We start from the raw sequence: 14,432 nt of genomic DNA, 5'->3' as shown, positions 1-14,432 counted from the left end.
TTCCAATGTGTAAGTTTCAAACATGCCAAATAAATTCGAATATTGAATTGGAATAAATTAATCAGAGACAATGTTTGTTAAATTCCACTCATCGAGAATAGTCATTGCATTGATCAATAATAATTGGTAATAATATTCCAATAACTGAACGTTTCTGACCAGGTAGTATTTTTTATCAGTCTCAACATTACAACAACAAATCGCCTGATGAACATGTTATGATAGAGCCAAATAGGTTTTTTGTTCTAGCATTCCAAGAATTTTTTTTTTTATCGAAAGTAGTTGTACGGAAACGCTGCAATATCAGTGACAGAATGGAGTAGAGCAGATATCCGTCCAACTTGGATGTTATAAATGTTAGCATACGTGAAGCAATAGTTCTAGCTTGAGGCGATGCTGAGAGCCTTTGACGACCAAGTGCCAGTGGGCGGTGGAAGAGTGGTGGGTGGAGGGGTACTCACAGGGTCAGGGGTCAATTTGACCTCCGGCGACGTTCAATTGAGGAACACGCAGAGGCTTTTTGTACAAATTGTCTCTTTCCACGGCCCACGCAATGCTGGCTGACGGCTGAGCAAACAGCTACAAGTTACTGTTCTTACGGGCCAACATCATGATGAAGTTCGCTCGCGGTGCAATCATCTGCTGCAGTGATTTTTTGCTGCAATTTATTCCAACCAATCTTTAAGAATATTCACTTAATTTAGGAGGTAAGGTGTGTGATTCAACGTTTATAATTCCATGGAAATAACAGCAGTGCATTCCGTTTGAACAATGCTGACAGCTGATCGTTTAAAGTGAATCTCACTATAGAGCTGTGCCAATAAAGGAAAAAAATTCACTAGAGAATTACTACTTTGTAACTTACCTAATAATTATTGGCATTCTACATTGACAAGAGATCATTTTCAATGGATACAAGTACTAGTGTGGCTCATTGAGAAATGCGCATATCCTCCGAGTTATAAATCTAAATACTTCTAACTGTCTCAACCATTTTCTTGTGCATTCCAATTACACACTGAATGAGCCCTACACTTTTAGACCCATGAAGAATTTCAACACAGATGAAATTTCCAATAACACCATCATTTGAGATTCGGTTAACATCAGAATGTGTAAAAGTATGATAATCAATGAGAATGATAATAACGAGAATAATATAATACTGGAAAAACTAAAACAGTTATGATGGAGGTGATATGAATGGTGCTAATGAAAGTGTAAGTCTCTGTAAGGTTGGCTGCTGGTTTTTCTCCTTCAATAGTGGAACTAAACAAACGATACTGTTTTTGGAGGGGATTTCGTTGAGTCAAAAAAGACGGAATAGATTTTTCGCCAGATTGTGTCTGATCTGTGCAGAGTGATGTGATTACAGCAGGCACTCTCGGAGGTGGTGATGGGTGAGGGTGGGTGTTGGAGGTGATGGGGAAATGTGAGCAGGGTGTTTTATTTCGCTTTGTAGATCGGCAGTGGTAGGCAGGCAAAGTTAGGTGGTGTTGGGGGAATGCAATGCGGGAGCCAACTCACACCAGAGCTGTTCAGTTTCAAATTTGAATAGAATCGGGCGTTAAAAGAATCGGTATTTTGTTTGAGAGCAAGTGGAGGAATAGTCGCGAGCCGTTCTATTGCCACCTCAGCTCAGCTGATTAATGCCTTCCGAATTCTGTGGGCGTTGATACACAACAAAAAACGAGGCTTAAGTGTATTTTTCAGCTATTTCTTTTTCCTATTTCTTCAAGAAGTGGGAAATATAAGGAGAGGTGTGCTGTTGGCAGCCGAATTAGGCGTCTCTTTCTAGAGAGTCGTTTAATTTGTCGCCGGTAATGGCGCAATAATTCCTCTTTTGACACCGTCGTCGCCGGATTAGATCTCTCGGAAATTTACTGTTAATCCAGCCCTAATCGGAGAGCACTCGCTACCTATTATTCAACTCTTGCTTTGTTATTCACTCCTTGTCCTGGTGTCGGCTCCCTTTTTTCATTATATATTTCAAACTTTCTCGCTTTTTCCATCGAGCTTTTTACTCTTAAAACACTTTTCAGTTCGCATTTATTCAGAAGCCGATCACGGATTAAAATCTATTAGTGGAGTGAATCAGGTACCGTATTCAAGAGGTGATTTGGATACACATTGATTTATAATTTTGAGAATAAACAGAGTTTCCAAAGAAACGTAGTTTTAATATTTTCACCTATTTTCCAACAACACAATATAAATTAAATGCATATTAATAACGCATAGAATACAACACATAGAAAAAAGATGAGATATTTCCTTCCAAAAATAGAGAATTATCTATTCCTTTTCTTGCATACCTTTACTGAATACATGAAACATTACATGATAGATGATTCAAGATATTCTGAATAAATAATAAATGTGAATAAATAGCAGTGAACAGCAGACGAGACTGCAGGAAGTGCATTGTTTGCAAGCTCTTGCACTTAGTTGAGAAACTAATCGCTTAATATAGGCCACTACTTGACAATATATGGCTTCTTAAGCCAATAATGAAAATTTTAGCTCAAACTTCAACCTGCTATTGACGACAATTCATTCAATTTATGCTTGGGTTTTATACAAAATACTATTACATACAGAGATATTCAAGAAAAGAGATATTCGATATTCAAGAATAGCTCAACATAGAATATTGAACTTATTTATACCACAGAAAACCAACCACCCATCAATCATAATAATTATAACATAAGATATTTATTTAGTTATTTTCTCACCACCCATCAATCATAATTATAACATAAGATATTTATTTAGTTATTTTCTCTTTGAGAAAGAAAGAAATGCAGCCAAATATTTTTCTACACCCCAGTATTCAAAGCAATGAAGTTTTCATAAAAGTTGAATACAATGGAAGGATAGTGAACAAGAGTTTGTGGCAAACAAAAAAAAAACCAAAGAAAATAAGAGTAGGTGTGCCAAACAATGAATACGTGGTTGCATCATCGTTATTCTGGGCCAAATAATAATAACACTCTGTCATAATTCCACTACACACTACAGCATATTAATTTCACTGATAGTTGAAAAATTTACTATAAGAAATAACTCTGACTATGTTGTACCTAATTTCCTGCTGTAATTGAAGTTGTAGGTATACTACTGGTATTAAAATAATTGTACCAGAGCAATGCCTTCTTGTAACCTAATTAGAGCTTAAAAAAGGATTATTCTTCTTATCCCATAGTGGAATATGATGATGTAATAGCGATAGCGTTGGCGTTGACCTTTTACACGATAGTGTTCAACAGATCACAAAATCAGTTTCACTTTCGGCAAATAAAGAAATTGCATTTACCAATATAGAATAACGTCCTATATTCCAGACACCTTAATATATTTCAAAAACATATTTCAATTTTTCATTCACAAATGCAATGTTGATTATTACTGTCTTATATACACGACAAATATCCTTCGAAAAATAACCATAAATCACAATGATATATCTCGATTTCAATAAGATTTATTTATCAACACTCATTTGGACGAGTAGACTCTTGCTTTTGATCATTAATATGGAACTTTCATTCCACATTTCCTATGCTCCTATGAAATAAATTTTGTGAATAAATATAAAAAAGGTTGAACAGAGAGTAGACATAGACATAGAGCATGGTGGAGGAAAATAATAGAGTCTTGTAATTTTCGATTCGATACGCAATCACTTTCACTTTTGTTGCAGACACAGTTCAGTGCAAAAATGGCAAACAATGCAATCCTAAATTCCAGCCATTTGTTATTGTCATCGGTCTCTCCAAGTTTCATTTTTGGATTTTGCAGCCAGATATGATTAAAATATACAGTAGTTTCAATACAACATACCGAACAGGCTCTTTTTCAATAGTGATTTTCCATTATCCAATTTTAAACGAAGTAAAAACGTGAAATTATTGCCAGTGGCTTATGAAATGTACATGCGTCATTTACAAGGAAGGGATGATGAGTTTAGTCCACGTTTGGAGAGAATCGATTTGATGAGAGTATGCTAAAACTGCAAGCAGCAGCCGGTGACCGTCGGCCGGTGAGATTGGCCGAGGCCCGAGCCATTCAAGTGTAAAAAGTAATAACAGTCTTTCAATTGCAATTAGATTACGCTCATAAACCACGTACGCTTGGAAGCGCTCTATCAGCCAAAGCCGATTCATTTCTATTCGAAACTCGTTATTCAGATGCCGATGTGATGGATGACGACGTATGGCTGATGGCGGGCGAACACTCTCTGCTGCTTACTTGAGCCGAAAATTGTTGCGATGCGATCCAATCGCTAATAGATCGATCAGGCCACACTAACCCTCCTGTTACATTATATTATAGTATACCCCATTTACATTATGTTTATTAATGTGGACATAATATTTTTGTTTCAATTTCCAACCATAGTAAAAATGTGTTACACAGTTTGACATCCATTAATTCAAAATAATAGGGTGTTATTAAAATGTGAAGGTTTCATTTTCATTCTCCACGTTCTTCTGAACTATCGGTACCGTACCACTTTCATGATTTTTGAATGGAAACGAATTATTGAAGCAGAAACATTAAAAAGTATTACTAAACGAAAATCCAAATTAAATGCTGTAATTCACCCCGAAGACTGTAGACTTCTACCCATCCGTAGACTGTCTTGTTGCTATGGCTTCGTATAAAATGAGCGCTGCTATCCAGAGATTGTCAGTTTGGTGAAAGGGTAAGCATTCCTGACCGGCAATTAGGAGGTACTGGGTTCGATTCCCGGGCTGACAAATAATTTTTGAATAGTAACGCTCATCGAATTTCCATCTAGCTGTTCACCCTGTTGACAATATTTGCAGTAGCAGAAGTCTTTGGGGTGAATTACAGCATTTAATTTGGATTTTCTTTTAATAATAATTATTAATTCATTGGCATTTTAATAATTGCAATATCTCAATAATTTCCATCTGTAGAAACATTGTCTGTTCCCATCATCTTCCAATGTTACGCGAATGTAATATTTAATTTATTTCTTACTAGGGAAAATACAGTTAATATGACAATACATATTTATGTCAGATTAGTCTTGGAATACGATAATAAATTGAAGAATAAGTGGTTGATGTTATCAATGCCACTATATTCAACGCCAACCGACAACATCAACCGTCAACATCTTATTCTTTCAATTATGAAGAACCACCACAGCATCTCATACCAATACCATAAAATCAAACTATAATAATTAATGAAAGTTTATTAAAATTCGCTTAGTCAAAAGTAATTCTGGAAACATATTAATTTGGTACAAGAAGTAACTTGAGTGTCTCAAGAAAGAGGTTTCATCGGAAATCATTTTGTAACAACACTGCACTGTAGAGTCAGTATTACGTTCTACAGAATATGATGTTTTCAAACCATACGATTCTTGAATAAGAACCAAGAATAAGATTTTCATGGTTCTTTTGATTTAATTCAATATTCGAAAAGTAGGCGTTAAAAAGCTGAGAGGAATACTCTCAAGTAGTATTTGGTGTGAACGTTTAGAATAACATCATTTTCATCATTTAACATCATATCATTTTCCATTGCCAATCTTCAATGTTTATATTAAATAGAATAAGGTACTAGTAATTTCTATAATAATTGAAAAATTCAAGTAGCCTTATAAAAAGTCTTTATTACGTTATTTATATTGAATACTAGCAGGAAACCCTTGCTTCGCAAGGGTCTATTTTAAAACATTACACACTGAAAACTTGACGTGATAAATGTTGGAAAATTGAAAATAGGCCTATAACCATCCTCGATAAAGAATCTTTATGCAACATTTCAAGTCAATCAGTCCATTAGTTCAGACGTGATGATTAACTTGTAATTTGAAAATTTAAAAAGGCGTCAAACATAATTTTCTTATCCCGCTACGTGTGTATAAGCCAGTTCTTTCCATTATTATAGTATAGATGGATGATTTATCAGTATCCTTGAATGACAATAACTTTTGAGCGGTTTGAGAAGTCGATGTGCGGTTTTCATCATTCATTTCCTCTTGAGATTCTGTATCGAAATCATGTATCATATGACTTACCTTATAATTTAAAAAAAATTAAGTTGAATTTAAAATGGCTGTTCCAAGATGGCGGACCAGAATTTTTATGCGACAGAAAATCAGTTATTTTTATTTGAATAGGATCCCCAATCATACCTATCATCTAATCGCTCTTTTAAAAGAAATGTTCAGCTGTTTCTATACAACTGGAAGCATGACAAAATGAAAACTTGCCGTAATGAAATTTTGAAGAATTGAAAATAGGCCTCTAACTATCCTCGGTTAATTAAGAATCTATTATGCAAAATTTCAAGTTAGTCAGTTGAGTAGTTCAGACGTGATGATGCGTCAAACATAATTTTCCTACTCCGTACGCGTTGTAGTGCTGTTTTTAAATGCCTCACATATGTAGAGTGAATCTTGTACTAATTCAACGGTGTTGAGGTTATAAATTTTGTAACTGCGTGCGTGGACGCTGAGTGTACACCAGACTGATTGACTCACTACAAGATTCAATACAATTGTCGGAATCGCAGGAGGCCTAAACGCTCGCTCACCCTTGATTCTTCTTGTGACAGATTGTATGGTGATGAAATTTTTATAAGTAGTGTAGCGGACGCTAAACACTGAATACGGATACCTTAAAATTATTACCTGTGAAGAATGAGCATACAAAATCATACAGGTCGAGCAAAAATCCCGATGTAGATAATTTACGGGACTGCGTCTCTAATAAGTTCCGAAGATTAAGATAGGGAGCAAAGACCAGATATCGTTCGGAATATATTTCGAGAACAGAGTCTTGTCGGGTTTTCAGCTCTATTGTAGGAAATTATATGATCTCTGGCTGCATCTGCTGTACTGTTGATGTATTCGCTCCTAAGTCGAGGTTGGTAACAGATAAAAGCTGATATATGAGCAGGTAAGGACAAAGAACAAATATCTCGATCTGACCCCACTCACTACATCCACTTAGACCTGTTCCAATATCCAGCTTAATTCAAATATTTCAATGATCGTATTCGATCGGTTCTTGATGATATAGAGCGTATCAGACACAATAATTGACAGGCTTAAGAAATAATCGAACTCAGAAAACGAATTAACAAAATTGAAATATATTATAATAAAATATATGATCATACAGTGCAGATTCAGAATTTGATTTACAGGTAGATAATAATTTAGCGTTAACAAAAGAGTTGAAAATTTTCTTGTGCTTGCATGACACCATGCATGATTCGACAGAACTTTACAATTGATAAAATTTAACAGTTTGTGAAAAAATGGTGAAAATAAATTATAAAATATTTTAAAAAGTTTGCTCGGGGTCGTGGTTCTGGCAGCGGAGGATAGTTAATCAACTACAAGTTCTTATAAATTCTATAGGAATAAATTCTAGGCTCTTAATAACTAAAAGCGCTTGTCGGCGTGGCCATTAATTTAACGAAAAAAATTTTATATCTTTCTGCACTGTAATACTTTTTCGAAGCGTAGATTGGGGCCCCTTTAAACTTATAACTCACGTGAAATTCCTTGGCGGTCGTGGGTTTTCTTCTTTAGACCAAGATCGTTTGGTCGGCAGCAATCCAGGCTTCGGTCTCAGCACGTGGGGAATTTTAATTTAAATATCTCCTTCACCAAATTAATTAAGGGATAATTTAACTTTAAACTTTTAATTTATCGATTGATGAACATAGATTTACGAATAACAAATAGAATAGCCTAAAATATTGGCTCACAAATAAAACATATAAAATCGAACGAAAATCTTACAAATAGGTCTTGGTAACTTTAACGAGATCTGAACGGTGAGGATTTCAAAAGGGAAGTGCTGTCTTTTCTCTAAGCTTCTTGGCTAGAACCTTTCTTCTGAGAATCTCGGTGTAATAAATTTGCATAAAAATTTGCCATTGGTAGAACGATTGTGACGTAGACATGACGTCAGTGGCAAGCAATAGAATATAATTCCTTTAATTACAATAATAATTCAATTTATATAATTCTTAAAACTGCTTAATCTCCTAGACATAGTTCCTCTCATACAATGTACATGTGCTAGCGTATATGATAAGGCAGGTTTGTTGTCTGATAGTAGATTAACATGTGTTGTTTTCAAACGATCACCTTTTTGGTGCTATTTCTATGCACTATGATTGGCTTAGGCTTGCCAAAGAGATTTAATCACCATGTGGTTCAGTTGAAGTAATAGTTAATAAATTAATATTCTTATACAATTTTTATTATGTTTGAGACTGTTATAATTAATTTCTGCCGTTTTTATCAATAATATAATGTTCATGCTATGACCTAGTTAGTTACAATAATACTTGACATTTATAATATAATTTTTTAAGTAATAAATAATTTCAATAATAATACATACATTTTATTTTTTATTTGAAATTCTTGGTCCTTTATTGATAGTTTTTACTTTTTTAGAAATAAAATTATAGCTTGCATGAATCTGGCATGACATTTTAAAATTCGTTGAATCAGTCAGCTGTATTTGGGCTGCTTTAAAACATCTGATAGGTAGTAAACAAAGTGTAACCTCAAAATTCAATGAGCAGTTCATAAATGGTTCGTGCTTTATTTGCAGAATAATTATAGTTTTATTAAATAATTTTCTAAAAAATATTCAGTACAGAACGGTACTCTTATCTAATATACAGTTACTGATAAGTAAGCTTTATCGCTCGGTCGCTAACCGTTCCTTTAGCAAATTCTTTCATTTTAAAAGGTAATCACAATTTTCCTCTCTTCTTATGAGGTCTATTTAAAAAATTCATCACAGCGTATAAGCCAGTTCTTTCCTTTATTGTAGTATCGATAACTGAAGAAGACATAATACTTGAAAAACTCAAATTATATTGATGTTTTCAATACATCAATTTTAGAATCGATTAGATCCTCCTCAATTTGAATCACGCAGCCTTTTTTTTGCTTCCCCAATTCCAAACAAAATACCTAAAAAATTGGTTTCACTCCTAATTTGTGTCTAATAGTACATTATAACTGAAGAATATAAATTATTACTGTACTAATTTTATTGTGATAATGCTTTTCTTATGAATTACAATAATACAGCATGAAACTCATGTCTATTCATTTACACTGGTTGAAAAATTTTACATACATAGTGGGTGAAAAGTTTGAGAACGGCTTAATATCTCATACTCAAAGGTAATTTGACGGTGGGTGTGAAAGTTGGATTAAAAATGGCGGATCAAAGATGATGGACCAGATTTTTGAAGTCACAGTAGAGTAGTATTTTCAATTTTAGTGGGATCCCCAATCACACCCACCATCAAATTACCTTTGTGTATGAGATATTAAGCCATTCTCGGACTTTTCACCCACTCTGTAATCTATTATTTGATGAAATTCAAGTTCAAACGTAATGAAAACAACTTCCTTCAAAAACGTATTTATAATTATACGTTTCGAGGGAAAGAATTAAGAAAAAAAAGTGGAAAATTCGGGAATCGATCAGAGAACACTCGCGCCGAAGCCGAGCACTCTACCGCTTGACCTCGGCTGCGTTCAAAATATGATGTCTTGTACTAACGCTATAAGTTCCTCACTTATAAACAAACAGATTTCACAATAATGTAAGTTATGCTGAATGTATAAAAAATGTCCTGTCCCATAATGAAATTTGAACATGAATTATGAAAAATCTAGAAGAAAAATTGAAATTTGGGCCTCCAAGTGCACGAGATTGATATTTTTAGAATCTATGTGCGAAATTTGGAGATCTAAGATTAAATCATTTCCGTTTTTCCGGTAAGCAATCCACAAGTTGACATGTTTTAATGCGAACAAACGAACACAACCCTACTATCTCTTATTATATAGATGATTCAATAATAGGCAGATATCGTTGACTATAATCAAGCAATCTCAGAATTGCATTTAGAACCTCTATTTTCAAACTAATGAATGCTTAAATCAGCAAATTGGATGCTTTAAACTTGCTAATGTGTTACTAAAAAAATTATTTGATAGTTGTAGAGAAATTAACGACCAACAAAAAAATATTATCACACTATCGATGGATAATGCCTGAAATAATACCATACGTGCAGTGACATTATCCAGCTATACTGGATGAATAAGTACGTTGGAACTATGATTTATGATAAAATATGCAGGTCCATATAATTACCTACATGGTTCTGAGATAGTATCTCTAGTTACATCCCATGCAAGCTTCGAGTTGAGAAAGAGTTGAAAGGGGTCTATAGTCGTTAATCAACTCAAATAAACGACATATGAATGCAAGTTATAGTGCATTTCCAAGTCTCAGTACTATTGTGCAAATAAGCTTTATGATGCATGCTTGTTCAATTTCTACGCGTTTATTGGTGTTCAATACCATATATTATCTAGCTAGATGTATTTAGAATGCAGCAAGTTTATCACACACAGTTTGATTGCTGGTGAGATTGCATCTTATCTTCAATGCAATTTTACTACACGGCACTTGTTACGGTTCAATGAACACCACATACATAAAAAACACAATATTACAAGTCTGAACATGTATATATCAAAAGAACGGTTCATTCAATATCACTATCAAAAAAATATGCTGTACAATAATAATAGATGTTACAAAAAAAAACATAATATAATATAGTGATAAATTCATGGCGTCTTTAGCCAAGCATAGTTTGTTCGGCAACGAAAATTTCCGTTAAATTTAAAATTTCAATTATAACTGAACGCACAATAATAAAATAAGAATTCATCGATAACAAGAAGAAAAAGTTCATTTGAAATCGAAGAAAATTATGTCATAAAGCTCCTGTTTCTTCTAAAAATAGGTCAGAGTCCTAATAACGTGAATTCTGAAGAAACAATGTCGAGCTCTGAATATAAAGAGCTCTTTCATAATATTCAGAATGAGATTACTTCATTCACAATTATAGGGTATTCGATTCCGAGTGAAAAAAGAGCCTCATTGAAATGAACTCAATGTTTCCGGGCTCGAGCGAGATGCCTCTGTGTCTATTGGTTTTTCGATTCGTCTTTATTGCATTTTCAGATAGCTGCACATACAGGTCCGATATTACCACCTAACTCTGTACGGCTGTTAGGCAGAAAGTGTGATACGTACGAAATGATCACCAGACCATTGTGCTGCTATCAAATACCCAAGAGATGGTGGCATGCCCTCTTTTGTCAGAACTGAACTCTGCGTGAGCATGTGCGTACGCGCACAATTCGTGATTTTTCTTCGAGAAGAGTGCGAAGTGAAATGGGACGAAATTCGTTGGAGATAGAGCGAATAAATCGGAAATGCGATGAAAGCTGCATTCTTTCTGAGCCGATGATTTCCGATAGAGCGCAGCGCAGGACGTCTCGAGAAAGGCGACCGAATTCCTCTGAAGATGTGTCCTGTCCTGCTCTCGCCTTCGGCTGCTATTTCTTCGCAACAGCCTCCTTCTGACGGCTTCAGCCCTCACCGCCTCACACCACTCCACTCCACTTCACCCAAATACGTATAGAATAATACACTGCACGACAGGGTTTTCATCAGATATTTGGCAGCCGGTCAAGTGCTGGGTCAAACATCTCCCCCTCCCCCTCTAAAACCTACCACCCCTTTTTCATTACCTATCGACCTTCAGCTACCCAATAAGTGATAATCCACTCGCTGCCCAACTGTATTTCACACATTCAACACTGACGCCAATCAAAACTTTATCAAGATAAAGGTAAAAAGTACAGAATTTGGGAATTTTTTAAAGCTTTGGGATCAGAATAATGCTGTACATGATTTTTATCGAGTTTCAAATGTCGATTAACTTCATTTGTCTTCATGAACCGTCAGGGACTTCTCAACAAAAAAAGTCATTCGAATATTATTCTACCACTATTATGCTATGTTTTCATAATAATTGACTTGACATTGTTAATAATACTTTATCTGAACCAGATAGAAACCATACATAATATTTCCATGATAGGGAGTGACTGCTACTCTAGTGATCTTCACTTTTATCATCGTGAGAGCATACATCTCTGATACAAATATTAATAATGAGTTCAAGTTTAAAATAGTTGAATAGACTCGTTCTTGATAAGAAATAAGATTATTTGTCATTAAATTGTCAGACTTATTGACTGTCAAACGATTATTTTGGGTTGATCCAACTCACTACTCTAACTATTCAAACTTCAGAGAGAAACTACGAAGCATAGCTGCAGGATTTCGCCACACTAATGACAAGTTTCAGTCCTTCTTCAGATAATCACTACAGACTTCACAAACAGGAGAACAACATCAGAAGACAGCATTCAACTCGCGTATATCAAGTGGATGAACAATCTCTGGCTATGTTAGTTTTGGTGCTTCACAACTCGTCAAAAGGGGGCTGCGAAAAGAGCGTTCAATTAACAACAAACAGGAATAAGGATGTCTGCTGCCGTGTGCGCTGCTTTGCTTTGTCCAATGATGAGGTAAGAGCGAAAGAGAAAAGAGAAGAATAGTAGAGGAGGAAGAAGTGTGGAGAGTGAAAAGAGAGAAAATATGGAAGGAGCGATATAAAGTGGGGGAGATAATGATATAAGGGAAGAGATGGTATATGAGACTGTGTGAAAGATAAAGATAGAGTGGGAGATGAAGAGAAAGAGTGAAATGAGGGAAAGCGTCGGTGGCATACCCGGAGAGAAAATTTACGGCGCTCGCACAAGAAACGTTAATCTTCCAGTCGGTGCATTATTAACAATGTTTCCATCATAAGAAGAGCAGCTCGCGCTTGGCTTTTTCCCTAAGGAGCAATTTTGATGAGAGAGGATCAGGAAGAGAGTGACTGAGGAGGATTGAGCAGGTGGTAAGGTGAGAGAGTGAGTGTGCGGTGACGCTGATAAGGTGTAGTGGCGCTGCGCTAGCCGCACACTAGCCCCCGCATAAATCGCCCGCGCGGTTACCGCCAGTGTGCACTCTCCCACCCCTCCAATCAAAACACCGCCAGAGTAAACTATCTCCTCTGGTTGCGTTTGCAACCGCATGTCTGCTGGGGCCCTCGCTTCCACACAAGATGCTCGACATCTATCAAGGAGGGCAGCAGCCACAACCCCTGACCCCACACGCCTGACACTACCGAGCTTTCATAATACAGCCAAGCGGGAAATTACAAGGCGGTTAGGAAATAAGCTCAAGCAACGCGGCTGCAAATCATCTTGCCTTCCCGCTGCTCTCCAAAATGATCAATGCGCAAAAGTCTACTGTTTGCATTTTGCATAGCATACTTCAATCTGCAGACAACTCAGTAAGAAACCTTTTCAAACTTGAATTTGATTTCTTAGTACAGTACACTCTATTCATTCCTTGATTATAATAAGTTTGGATAATCATTAACGTATAGAATAGAGGAGTAAGAGAAATGTGGCAGAGATACTAGATAAACAAAAACCCAACTTCAAAAAAATCGTGTGAAAAAGATTAGGGCTGGCGAAAAAGTTCACACAAAATAGCATGTCAAATCACTCAGATTAGATCGGTGACCACTACCGTGTTATCGTTACTTCCATGAGAAAGGTGACTCCTTGAGGCCTGCTCGAACAGGCTTCAAAATTACTACTCGATCATTATTGTAACAGGGGCCCTTTTATTGGAGGTTCAATCATCTCTCATCATACATTGTATTACTTACGCACAATGATTGGGTATCATGCTCAAGAAAATAGTAAAAGAGTTTTCTTCGATCTAATCAGGCCAGGGAATCCAGATCACAATAATCCAACACGCATTGAACTCAATCTAATGTAATTCACAGATATTCGTTAGGATGATATCCTGGATAATCGTTAGGATAAGCTGCAGTTCCAAATACCCAGAAAATATTCCGAATAGCTTTACAGCTGCTTTAAAATATTAATGGTGCTGGATTGAAGTATGTGAGTTGAGACAGAGCGACTGGAAAGGGATCGGAGTGAATACGATGTAAACGCGCACAAGCTGTGGTATAAAATCGGGATGAGAAGTGCGGACAGCAGCAGCAGCTTTCAGAAATCACAAGCCACGTGCAGAAAGTATTCGCCTGAAATGCGCGTTTGATTTGCGAGCTGGCTTTAATCTGCCTACACCCTCTTCACTTGCAGATCCGCTCTGCCCTTCATCGCCTTCAATGTCAGACAGAGCCAAGCAAAAGAGATCCGTTCCAATTAGTTTCGGCTTAGACCAGAATCGACTCAGTCTTTTCGAAGTGTTGGTGAGAAATGGGTGGATGAAGCAGCCATATCTTGTATTGAGGCCCACCAAACTGGCGAAGCGATTCAAGAGTTTTCCACATTGGCCTCTACTCACCACAAATGATGAACTCTCGCTGCCTAATGAGAGCATGTTTGGCTAGAAATTAAAATATAGGCTACCACATTCGGCTCAAACTCGAAC

The 14,432-nt window shown here is 36.1% G+C and overlaps 1 protein-coding gene across 26 annotated transcripts in view; it reads right to left on the bottom strand.

The window, feature by feature from the left end:
• Positions 1-14,432, bottom strand: part of LOC111044278 (muscleblind-like protein 1) — a 586,938-nt gene that overhangs the window by 259,564 nt on the left and 312,942 nt on the right. The gene's annotated exons all lie outside the window — the stretch shown is intronic.

The sequence above is a fragment of the Nilaparvata lugens genome, chromosome 3 (assembly GCF_014356525.2).
Source record: "Nilaparvata lugens isolate BPH chromosome 3, ASM1435652v1, whole genome shotgun sequence".
Taxonomy (NCBI): Eukaryota; Metazoa; Arthropoda; class Insecta; order Hemiptera; family Delphacidae; genus Nilaparvata; species Nilaparvata lugens.
The sequence above is the reverse complement of the archived record's forward strand: the minus strand, read 5'-3'. Positions and strand labels throughout refer to the sequence as shown.